The sequence below is a fragment of the Akebia trifoliata genome, unplaced genomic scaffold, assembly GCF_017979445.1.
Source record: "Akebia trifoliata isolate Shusen 1 unplaced genomic scaffold, ASM1797944v1 Contig00033_ERROPOS410725+, whole genome shotgun sequence".
Classification (NCBI taxonomy): domain Eukaryota; kingdom Viridiplantae; phylum Streptophyta; class Magnoliopsida; order Ranunculales; family Lardizabalaceae; genus Akebia; species Akebia trifoliata.
The window spans coordinates 35379-47931 of record NW_028236803.1 but is presented as its reverse complement, the minus strand read 5'-3'; the positions used below and the strand labels follow the sequence as shown (position 1 = coordinate 47931).

The 12553-nt window shown below is 37.4% G+C and overlaps 1 pseudogene; it reads left to right on the top strand.

Moving 5' to 3' along the window:
- The first annotated feature begins 4429 nt into the window (after positions 1 to 4429).
- Positions 4430 to 5219, top strand: LOC147382087 (uncharacterized; annotated as a pseudogene).
- The last annotated feature ends 7334 nt before the right edge of the window (positions 5220 to 12553 follow it).

Sequence of the window (12553 nt, the reverse complement as noted above, 5' to 3'; positions counted from 1 at the left end):
TTCCTTTCTTTTTATACCCAGTCCTAAGCCTACCCATAAAAGTCTTCCTAAGTACCGTGCGAAAAAGTAAAGGAAGATAGCAAAGCATAGTTAGACAGCAATTCCATAAGAAATAAAAGAAAAAAAAAACCTACTAGGTTGAAAACCCGAAAAGGGTAACTTAAGAAAAAACTAAGGCAAGCTCGCAAGGTTGAAAATCTGAAAAGATGGTCTTGGCAACAATCAGAGCAAAGATAAAGAAAAAAATTCGTAGATTGAAAAGATAAAAAGGCAATCTAGGTAAAAGCTAGAGCATACTCGCTAGTTTGAAAACTTGAAAAGGCAATCTAGGCAAAAGTTAGAGTAACAAAACAAAATGGAAGAAAAACTAAGAGCAGTCCGAGCTGAAACATCAGAAGTCTGAATAATCAAGTTCAATACTTAGCTTAAACCTGGCACAGACTCAAAAGCCACAAGTATCTTATCTACGATTGATCTAAAATTTTTTACTTCTCCAAGTGAACCAAGGGAGAGAAAGATGAATTCTATTATGAGTCTCAAAAGGAAATATTTTGTTCTCTTGAGCCTGACTCAAAATCTTAAATAAAATTAATCAAAATTAAAAGTTGGATCTTTATTGCGCTTGTAGTAATCAAATATTTCAAACCTTCATATAAGGGGTATTTTCTTTTTTCTTCTAATATGTAGTTTCCCCCTTATACTAGGGGCATTTTTTTATGATGTATTCAATTATCTCCAATATCATATTTGTTATCAAACTAGGGACATTTTTTTTTAGCAATGTTAATCCTAAAAGATAATGGGAACCCCAAAATTAAGGTTACCCTCTTGATAACAGCTTTTCAAAAAACCCTTAAGGTTCAAAAGAAATAAAAACTCAAGTTTTAAATTAATAAAACTTTTGGATAAAACCTTGAGGTTCAAACAAACGCATTTTGGATATCACATAGGAGATTGGGCATTCATTTTCTCCCAGATCTATTCATTCCCAAATTCAACCACTCTTTTCCAAATTCATTTGCAATCGGTCTTTCCCAGATTTATTCCTTCATTCTCAATTTTACTTAGCCAGATACCGCCAAGGGTTTTCTCAGAATTATGCTCAGATACCGCCAAGGGTTTTTTCGGAACTATGCTCAGATGCCGCCGAGGGTTTTCTCAGAACTATGCTCAGATGCCGTCGAGGATTTTCTCAGAATTATGCTCAGATGCCGCCGAGGATTTTCTCAGAATTATGCTCAGTTACCGCCGAAGGTTTTCTCGGAACTATGCTCAGTTACCGTCGAGGGTTTTCTCAGAATTATGCTCAGATGCCGCTGAGGGTTTTCTAGGAATTATGCTCAGTTACCGCCGAGGGTTTTCTCGAAATTATGCTCAGATGCCGCCGAGGTTTTTCTCGGAACTATGCTCAGATGCCACCGAGGGCTTTCTCAGAACTATGCTCAGATGCCGCCGATGGCTTTCTCGGAATTATGCTCAGATGCAACCGAGGGTTTTCTCAGAATTATGCTCAGTTACCGTCGAGGGTTTTCTAGGAACTATGCTCAGTTACTATCGAGGGTTTTCTCAGAATTATGCTTAGATGCCGCCGAGGGTTTTATCTGAATTATGCTCAATTACCGTCGAGGATTTTCTCGGAACTATGCTCAGTTACTACCGAGGGTTTTCTCGAAATTATGCTCAGATGCCGCCGAGGGTTTTATAGGAATTATGCTCAGTTACCGCCGAGGGTTTTCTCGGAACTATGCTCAGTTACCGTCGAGGGTTTTCTCGGAATTATACTCAGTTGCTGCCGAGGGCTTTCTCGAAATTATGCTCAGATGCCGTCGAGGGTTTTCTTTGAATTATGCTCAGTTACCGCTGAGGGTTTTCTCAGAATTATACTCAGTTACTGCTGAGGGTTTTCTCCGAACTATGCTCAGATGCCGCCAAGGGTTTTCTCGGAATTATGCTTAGTTACTGTCGAGGGTTTTCTCGGAATTATGCTCAGTTACCGTCGAGGGTTTTCTCGAAATTATGCTTAGTAGCCTCCAAGGGCTTTCTTAGAATTAGGCTTAGATGCCACCGAGGGTTTTCTCGAAACTATGCTAAGATGCCGCCAAGGACTTTCTCGGAATTATAAGGGTTTTCTAGGAATTATGCTCAATTACCGTCGAGGGTTTTCACGAAATTATGCTCAGTTACCACCGAGGGTTTTCTCGAAATTATGCTCAGTTTATACTCAGCCTATGCTCATATTATGTTCAGTTTATGCCCAGTTTATGCTCAGATTATGCTCAAATTATGCTCAGTTTATGCTCAATTTATATTCAATTTGTGCTCAAATTTTACTCAAACTCTTTGAAATTTAGCTCAGATTTTAAGTGCACACACTTGCACAGCTGTTACATTAGTTAAGGAGAATTTTCTAAAATTCAAGGATCTGACACTGTCAGTGAGAGTTCTCGCTTGCTGACCTGACAACTTTTTAGTTCGGGGGGAGTTTTACACTCAAGGATCTGAACATCCCGACGAATTGCTAAATCAGGCTATAAAATGAACTGTCACTAGCTTTAGCATTCGGATATCACACCATCTACCAAAATAGATTTGCAATGTAATTTGCTTCAACCCTCTGCCAAAGAGGGGCATCTGTAGACATCCCATTTTTGCATTTGCCTGATTAATCAACTTGTCAACCCGATCGCAACGATTCCCAATGATGGATGTTTATTCCATTGCTTTATTTTGTTACCAGATGTGTTTCAAAAATCTGGATGAGGTATCTCGAACTGACAAAACTGTAAAAACCATGCTACGTTAGGGAAACATGACCCCAGAAACATAGAAATCATCATCTTGCAGATAAAAAGAAGCTTTACGATAAAAATCACGAAAAAATGACCAAATTATCAAAATACCCCTAACCTTAAAACATCCCTAGAGCCTACGTTACGCTTAGCAAATACATAAAACAACAAATTGAAACTAAATAAATCATTTCGCCAATTTTCACAGAATTTTACAAAATTACGAAAATGCCCCTCATAAAGTTCAAGACCATTCTACACAAAAAATTTCATAAATGACACAAACCAATATTTTCATTGAATTCCTTACAAAAAATCGATTCTAAAACATCCTAGGACATTGAAAAATGACTTAAAACGCAAAAAAATCCTCTCCGATGGCAAAATAGTTATTTTATAATTTTAATAATTAAAATTTTTGAAATTAATAAATAAAATACTAAATAATGTAAAGTGAAACATTAATAAAATTAATTTAAACATTTAAACAAAAAAGTCGATCAATCAGGCTTTCAGGCAAAGAATTAAAGATATAATAAAAGGGGACTCTCCAAAAATTATAATCAATCAAGTAAGACTAAAGTCAATCTTAAAATCAATCAAGTAAGACTAAAAGTCAACCAAGAAAGACTAAAGTCAAAGTATTAAAGTCAATCTCATAATACTAAAGTCAAAACCTTAATCTAAACTAATCAAGTCAATCTCAAAAGACTAAAGTCAAAACCCTAATCTAAACTAATCAAGTCAATCTCATAAGACTAGAGTCAAAACCCTAATTAAAACTTTAAAAGAAACCCTGATCTAACCTTAATTCTTCTAAAAAAATTTATAAATAGGAGCCTCCACACCCTATTTTCATATCAAATAATAAACCCTAAGAGAAGTAGGTCAAAAAGCTTCCCTAGCCTCGCATAAACCCTAATTTTGAAGCCCCAACTCTTTACCTAACACCCATACTTCGATTTTAGCTTGAAAAATACTAAGAAACCCTTCAAAAACACCCCAAAATCTATAACAAATTCAAAGAATCCAGATCTAAGAAAGAGATACCTTGCCTCGGAGCTCAGAGATTAGATCCGGAGACAGAACAAAGCGAGGAATACTATACGAGGAGCTATTCTATCAGATCTGAGGGGATAAAATCGTTGCACTCAGAAAAGGTGAGTATTTTTATTTTTTTTATTATTATTTAGGTCTTGTTAGCAATGTAGTTTTATTTGGAAATTAGTAGAGACCGGCGTTTACCGGGCGGGGTTGGTGCCTAACACCTTCCAACCCCGTAACGTGATCCCCAGACCAGTATTTTTCTTTCGTAGATTAGTTTATTTACCTTTTAGAGTCAAAATTCAGTTCCTAGATCGTAATAACTAGGTGGCGACTCCCAAACCTCAAAGGTCAAAAGTGGATCCGCTCACCTTGCGGATCGAGGGCGCTTTCAGCATGCTGTGTGTAGTGTATTGGTTCGACTTCTGGTTTTGATATCCACACGTGTGGACACAACTACAGCCCATACCTTTTTCCAAAACCAATACCACTTCTCAAAAACTCCAGAACCCCTCTCCATCCGTCTCTGTTCTTCTTCTTCTTATTCTCTACTTATATCTTAAGTTTGATCTTTGTTAATTCTTGCGACAAGCGACATGGCACTAGATACCTTAGCTGACTATTTTGCACCAAGCAAACGTTCTTTCTGGTTTTCGTCTGTTTTGGTTGGCATCGTTATATGCATGATTGTGTATGAAGTTACAGGTTTTATTAGCTTTTTGTGCTTCAAAGGCTATACCAAGCTAAGCAAAGCAGAACAAATTGAATAGAACAATCGGGGTTTTTCTACATTCCATGCATTTATTATAGCAGTTGTTGTTTTCTATCTTGTTTTGTTATCAGATCTTTTCAATGAAGTTCTCGTGACGAATTGATTGTAAAAAAATTCTGGCCTATCTAACACCATATTGGGGATCTCAGTAGGTTATTTTCTCTCAGATTTGGGAATAATCCTTTGGAATTTCCCAGCTTTAGGTGGTCTGGAGTATGTTCTACATCATGTGCTCTCCATGTTTGCAATCTTCTTAGAGCTCATAAGTGGTCAAGCTCAAATTTACATACTGATGGTTCTATTTTCAGAGAGCACTACTCCCTTTGTAAATCTAAGATGGTATTTGCATTCTGCTGGACAAAAGGGGTTCCAAGCTTTATCTCTTCAATAGCATCGCAATGTTCTTGGGGTGGCTAGTTGCAAAGATCCTTCTGTTCATCTTTTTCTATGTCCACTTGTACCTCCTTTTTTATCAAATCAAACAAATATTTCCTTTGGGCTTCTACACCTTGCTAGTGGTGCCTTCCATATTGGCAGTGATGAACGTGTTTTGATTTTCGAAAATCTTCAAAGGCTTGATAAAGACTATTACCAAAGCAAGACACAGTTGCTGAACCGACCCTTTCTTGTGGGTCTTACATCCCTCTGTATCTACATGGCTCTCCTCGTTTTACCCACACGCGTACATGTTGTAATTTATTCTCTTGTCTTCTTAATAGGAACCAATGTTTAGCATCCCTTGTGTTTCTGTTCCCTTTAGTCGAAGTATGGCTCATAGTAACAGGTCGGTAATGGCAGTTGTGTTGGTTGGACTGAACACGTCCATAGTAGAACAACTTCTATTTTCTATAATCTTATCATGTTTTTTTTTTTAAAATTAAAAAAAGGGAAGGGGTAAGGTTATCCTCACCAATTTAGTAAGATTTCAAATTTTGCTAAAGGATTGGTCTCACCACGTGGCAAAAAAAAAAAAAAAGAGAATTTCCCGTTCTTCTTAAGAAAAGAAAATCGATATTTTTTTTTAAAAAAGAAAAAAGAAAAAAATCATAACTCCTTATGCTCACAACTGTCATTCTACATTCAATGTAATATTCTTTGAAATCTCGAATTTTTCTAGGTCGCCTAAAGTGATCTTTGGTTGAACCATAGAAAAACAAAAAAGGGATTGGATTTTGAAAATCAACCATAGGGGTGATTTTTTAGGGTGAGTCAACTCAGTTGAACTCATCTTACATCACGTGAGGAACTAGTAGTGTGTTATTTATTTTAATTCTCTTTGTGTGATTTTACCATAATGTGCTGCCATGATACCCAACTTTGAACGTAATGAGTCGAGTCAACTCGTTTGAATTTATTGGTTTCATGCAATTTGTCGCTTGTTCTAATACATTCCCTTGATATGTCATGATGATATTATTTCCATGTTATATGAGGATTGAATGCTATGAGATGAGTCAACTCGATTAGGGTGCATGATTTCCCTTTTGATACCCGATTGATATGATGATACCCTTTTGATATCTTGATTGATGGAACCTTAACTCTAATATATTAATTGGTCTTGATTGATTGGTTGATTTTAATTCTTCCTGATTTGCATGCCATGACTTTGATCTTGATAATCTTTTGATGATTGTATTCACTATGATTGTGGCCCATTAATGATCTGATCTGGCCCATAGGCCTATTTATTTGAAAAAGACCTCGGGCACACCCCTCCCTGTTTTGCACACACCACATGCACGTTTATTGTTTTGCACGCTTGCACGTCCCATATAGCTAACGTGGCACTAGTGCGTGGCCCAATCTCTTCGGAGATGCAAGAGTATATCAAACTGGGGCATCAGTACCGTCTGATCAGGTGACTCTGAAAGGTATATCGATGCTCACAGGCTGGAGCGACCTGAGCCTTTGACCTATTGTGAGCCACACAGTCACATATCTCGAATGCCAACGTAGTACTAGTACGTGGTCGGTCCCCTCGTGGAATGCCAAACCATTTATGAAAGCTACAACTCTTGACTCGTACCCGTAGGTATATAAAAGATAATCCAAGTATATCAATTGCACTTCTTGGTCAAAACCAGTACCAAAGCAAGATCCTGCCCTACTGTACCCTACTGTACGAGGGGGATAGACTACGTCTATTCTAGACAAAAGGTATTTAAGTGGGCCCTTACTCAGCATCGTGCACCACCTCTCAACTGGTGATAAAACTGGCTATTTTTGGCTTCAGAGAAGTGAGTTGAAGTTTTAGATTATCACCGATACGGTATACCAAACCAAGTCACCATGTACCGTCTGATTGAGTACGCTCGAGAGGTATATAGGTGTGCTTAGGCAAGGGTGGCCAGATAAAAATGCATTGCACGTAGTAAACCTAGAGTCTAGGAGCCTTCCTATAGGTCACGACCCGAACTAACTATGGGTGTTCCCGGGTTACTCTATTTAATCCAACCCAAAGGTAAGTGGCTAGATTGGTCCACATTACTTCAATCTAACCTGCAATACCGGTCCAACCCAGTAAACTTAATTGATAAGACATACCGATCAATATAATATTAAACTAGTAAACCCAATCGGTAAATGGTTCTTATAGATCAACACATGGATCGATTGGATTAATTAGCTTAAAAAAATAGTTGTTGAAGTGATTCAAGTAGAATATTTAGATCCATTGGGTCGAATCGGCCCAAACTCAAATGGGTACACAGTCCCAATCACTTTGCATCGGCCAGTGTAATTCAATGGACTAAATATTTCATAAAACCAGTAAATCATCTTCATGTAATATTTCTTGATCAAAATATTTCATTTGTTAGAGATTTTGAATCTAGGGGTTAACTTAACCCTTGCTATCAAGAGGACCTCTATTTGTTAAAAGTCTACTCTAGGGTCCGTAACTAGTAATCCACCTTTGATGAGATTTTCAGGGTTATCATTGCACCCAAACTCAAGCGTCCACCTCCTAGTTGGAGTCGTAAATCCAGTCGGTTAGAACGAACGTAGGTACCAAGTCAACAAGCAGAAATGACTTCAGAGTCTGAGCTTACAGAGATCCGTAAGATTTTGACAACCTTTGCCAATGATATCAACAGTATAAAAGGTAAAGTGGAAGTCTTAGAATAGATTTCAGAATCAACGGGTAATACCCTTGACGATCCTAAAGAAAAAAGGGGTAGAAGAAAATACAGCGAGACGTGCCCATGAAGTCTTCGAACTCGATGGAAACGAAGAGTATGTTGATGAGAATCCAATATTAGCCAATAAAATGTCTCAACTGGAATCAGCTATGAAGAGTATAAAGGGTATTGATGAGATTGCAGCAAGTATTGAAGCTTTGAATTGTATCCCTAGGATCCAATTGTCGGAGAAATTTGTGATGCTTGAAATGGATCAGTTCAATGGAGTGGGTTGTGCAAGAACCCATCTCAAAGTATATGTCACTAACATGCGCACTATGGGGCTTAGCGACGATCATATGACATTACTGTTTCAACAGACTCTGTCAGGATCAGCTCTACGATGGCTGATGTCTTAAGATCCAACTATAGTGATATATGGAAGAACATGTCAAAAGCTTTCTGGCATCAATATAAATACAGTACCGAGATTGAGACTTCAAGAAGGGATTTGGAGGCAACTAAACAGAAAAATTGGGAAACATTTACTGACTTCATCGGTCGTTGGAGGGCCAAGGCTGCACAAATATGGGATAGACCTTTAGAGAAAGAACAAGTGGTTATTATCTTAAAAAACCTCTCGCAAGGGTATGCCCGACATCTAGTCTCCCAAAACCTTCCTACATTCGAGTCCCTATTGCAAGCTGGTAGCCAATTAAAAGATGTTTTCACTTCCGGAATCCTTTCCAATCCGTCTGACAACAAGTTCAAAAAGTCTTTCACCAATTCCAAGTCTAACGCTGATCACTCCTATGTAGCCAATACGTCTACTACACCCGTCCAATCTACTATCCTGCCTAGTAACCAAGTTACCACGTAGAAAATTCACCAATCTTGGTATGGCTTTGAGCATTGTCTTTCAAAAACTATTAAGTAAAGGGCTCATTGCACCTCTCCAACCTCGACCTTTACCAAATCCACTCCCCACTTCTCACAATCCCAACCTATTTTGTGAGTTTCACCAAAATTTCGGTCATCTTACTGATCATTGCGTCACTCTTCGTCATACAGTTCAAGACCTCATTGAAGCCAATAAAGTTATTGTCCCTGCCCTTGAGAAGCCAAATGTTACTACCAACCCTCTACCCATTTACCAACTTCCTCAGACTTTGAACATAGTATCCAATTCTCAACTCTCGTTTGACCCAATGATTCTCATCCGATCAGTCAATCATAAAACTCCTAGCCCCCTATTACCAGAGTGACCATCCCAAATGAGGTTTTCACCACCAAATGTAATCTTGGCTAAGAGAGAAGAAGTAAGTCTGAAGAATGCGAAGAATCTGAAGAAGAAGACTCAGTCCAACCGCTTGGAAATAGTTTCTCAAGTTCTCAGTATGTATTTGTCTTTAGTTGTTTATGAGTCTTGAGTCCAGTTCTTTCTATCAATTCAGTAATTAAGTCTATCTTTTTATTTTTTATTTTGTTCTAGTCAAGTTAGTTTGTCGAGTCTACAATGGTGTCAGTCACCCCCATCTAAATTTAATTGAATAAATAAAAATTTTGAATACCTCGAGCGTATTAACGAATTAACTAATAACTGGCTTCAAGGAGAAATTCCTCTAATAAGGAACTCCCTCTTAAATGAGAAGATAAATGTCTTGCTCGAGGAAGCAAAGGTCATTGACCTCAGAACAAAAATAATTCCCAAGAAATTCAGATTGAAACTAACTTATCCCTAGAGGAGCAGAAAGAGATAATAAATATATTCAGAAAATTCAAAAGATTTGCTTACATGGTCCTATGAGGATATGTCGATTAAATTTGGGGTGTTGTTCAACATGAAATATATTCCCAACCTGTGAGAACACCACACGTACAAACCAGAATAGACTCACATAGTGAGAGGAGAGATTACAAAATGTATCAGTACTGGACTTTTAAAATTGATAGAATAGTTGAAGCAGCCAGAAAAAATCTCAAGACAATCATCGTGAAAATGTGTCAATCACACATCACATCGGGATTGGCCAAAGAAGTTACCATTCGCGTTATGGATATATTACACTTCAATACAGTTTTCCACTAGAGTTACTCTAGCGTATGATATGGAAGCAATCTTACCGGTTAAAAGGGAAAATCTTGTATCTCAAGGCCTTGATGGAAGTTAATTGTTAGAAACAGATTGGGTCTATCAATGGAGAGGAGTCACTCGCATGTTTGACAAGAAAGTCAAAGTTCATCACTTATAAGTCAAGGAATTAACCATCAGACTACTAAAAAAAAATTTGAGCACCCTTCCTCGATCATAGGAGGAAGTTTGAACCCAATTGGAGAGATTCAATCATTAAGGAAATACTATCTGGAAAAACTGTTAGACTTCAATATCATGATGGAATCAAATTACCAGAGTCAACCAACCTTGACCAGATCAAACGGTACTACATTCAAGGAGGCCATCATTGGCCGAATCAATTTTTCTGCTAATATCTCATTTCTCAATCCATTGTAGTCTTTTTAAAAAAATGATGCATTTTTCTTTCTCAGCCTGATCACTTAACCTAGGGAAGGGAAAAATTCGAACTACATTTTGGTCTGATCCCAAAATTCTGGGGTACGTAGGCAACTTGAGAAGTTACTTCAGGCCCGACCACATCAAAATAAAAAAATAGATTCTCCGACAAAGAAAAAAATTCAAAAGAAAAAGAAATATTGTCAAAGTGGGGAAGAAAATTCAAGGAAAAAGAAAATAATTTAAAAGGAAATGCCACACAAGGGGCATTTGGGTCTTTGAGCCTCAAGATTCCTTTCATTTTATACCCAATCCTAAGCATACCCATGAAAGTCCTCCTAAGTACTGTGCGAAAAAGTCAAGGAAGGTAGCAAAGCTTGATCAGGTAGTAACTCTCCAGAAGTGCAAAATGGAAGAAAAAAAAAATGAAGCCTGCTAGGTTGAAAACCTAAAAGAGCAACTTAGGCAAAAATTAAGGCAAGCTCGCAAGGTTAAAAATTTGAAAGAACGACCTTGGCAACAATCAGAGCAAAGAAAAGAGAAAAAATTGTAAGCTTGCTAGATCGAAAACCTAAAAAGGTGATCTAGGCAAAAGCTAGAGCATGTTTGCTAGATTGAAAACCTAAAAAGGCAATCTAGGCAAAACTTAGAGCAATCAATAAAAGAAAATCTCTGTTAAGTTGAGAAGCTGAAAAGACAGTCCGAGCCAAAACCTCAGAAAGCCAAATGATCAAGTTTCAATGCCTAGTTTGAACCAAATATAGACTTAGTGGATACAAGTATCTCGTCTATGATTGATCTGAAGAGTTTCATGTCCTTAAGCAAACCGACGGGGAGAAAGAACAAATTCTATGATGAATTTCAGAATGAAATATTTTGTTCCAATTTTTTTGAGCCTAACTCAAAATCTTCAATATAAAAAGTCAAAATTAAAAGTTAAACCTTTATAGCGCTTGCGGTAATCAAGGATTTCAAACTTTCATAACAAGGGCACTTCCTTTGGGCATTCGTTTTCAAATTATATTCAATTATCCCCAGTGCAATGTTCCCTGTCGAACTAGGGGCATTTTGATTCTGAAGCCTGGTCAATTTCAACCCCAAAGAATAAGGTTAACTTTGAATTAAAGGTTACCTTTTTTATAGCAATTTTGAAAACTCCTAAGATTCAAAGAGAATTAAAATGTTTACCGGACCTTCATAATATCCAATTTAAAAAAAAAATCAAATGCAGTGTAAATCCCCCATCTATTCTTTAAAAAAAATTAGTTCATTACTCTTTCACCCCGAGCAGGTAGAGTAGAACTTCCCAAAAAAAAATTAGTTCATTACTCTTTCACTCTAAGTGGATAGAGTAGAACTTCCCAAAAAAAAATTAGTTCATGACCTTTTCACCCTGGGTAGGTAGAGTAGGACTCCCAAAAAGCTTAGTTCATTACTCTTTCACTCCGAGTAGGTAGAGTAGAACTTCCCAAAAAAAAAATTATTAGTTCATTACTTTTTCACCCTGAGCAGGTAGAGTAGAACTTTCCAAAAAGAAATTAGTTCATTACTCTTTCACACTGGGCAAGTAGAGTAGGACTCCCAAAAAAATTAGTTCATTACTCTTTCACTCCGAGTAGGTAGAGTAGAACTTCCCAAAAAAATTTGTTCATTACTCTTTCACCCTGGGCAGGTAGAGTAGGACTCCCAAAAAATTAGTTCATTACTCTTTCACTCCGAGTAGGTAGAGTAGAACTTCCCAAAAAATTAGTTCATTACTCTTTCACCCTAGGCAGGTAGAGTAGAATTCCTAAAAAATTAGTTCATTACTCTTTCACTTGAGTAGCTAAAGTAGGACTCTCAAAAAATTCAGTTCATTACTCTTTCGCTCTAAGTAGGTAGAGTAGAACTTCCCAAAAAATTAGTTCATTACTCTTTCACCTTGGGCAGGTAGAGTAGGACTCCAAAAAAAAATTAATTCATTACTCTTTCACTCCGAGTAGGTAGAGTAGAACTTTCGAAAAAATTAGTTCATTACTCTTTCACCATGGGCAGGTAGAATAGGACTCGTAAAAAATTAGTTCCTTACTCTTTCACTCCGAGTAGGTAGAGTAGGACTCCAATAAAAATTTAGTTCATTCCTCTTTCGCTCTGACTAGGTAGAGTAGAACTTCCCAAAAAATTAGTTCATTACTCTTTCACCTTGGGCAGGTAGAGTAGGACTCCAAAAAAAAAATTAGTTCATTACTCTTTCACTCCTAGTAGGTAGAGTAGAACTTTCCAAAAAAAATTAGTTCAATACTCTTTCACCCTGGCAAGGTAGAGTAGAATTTCC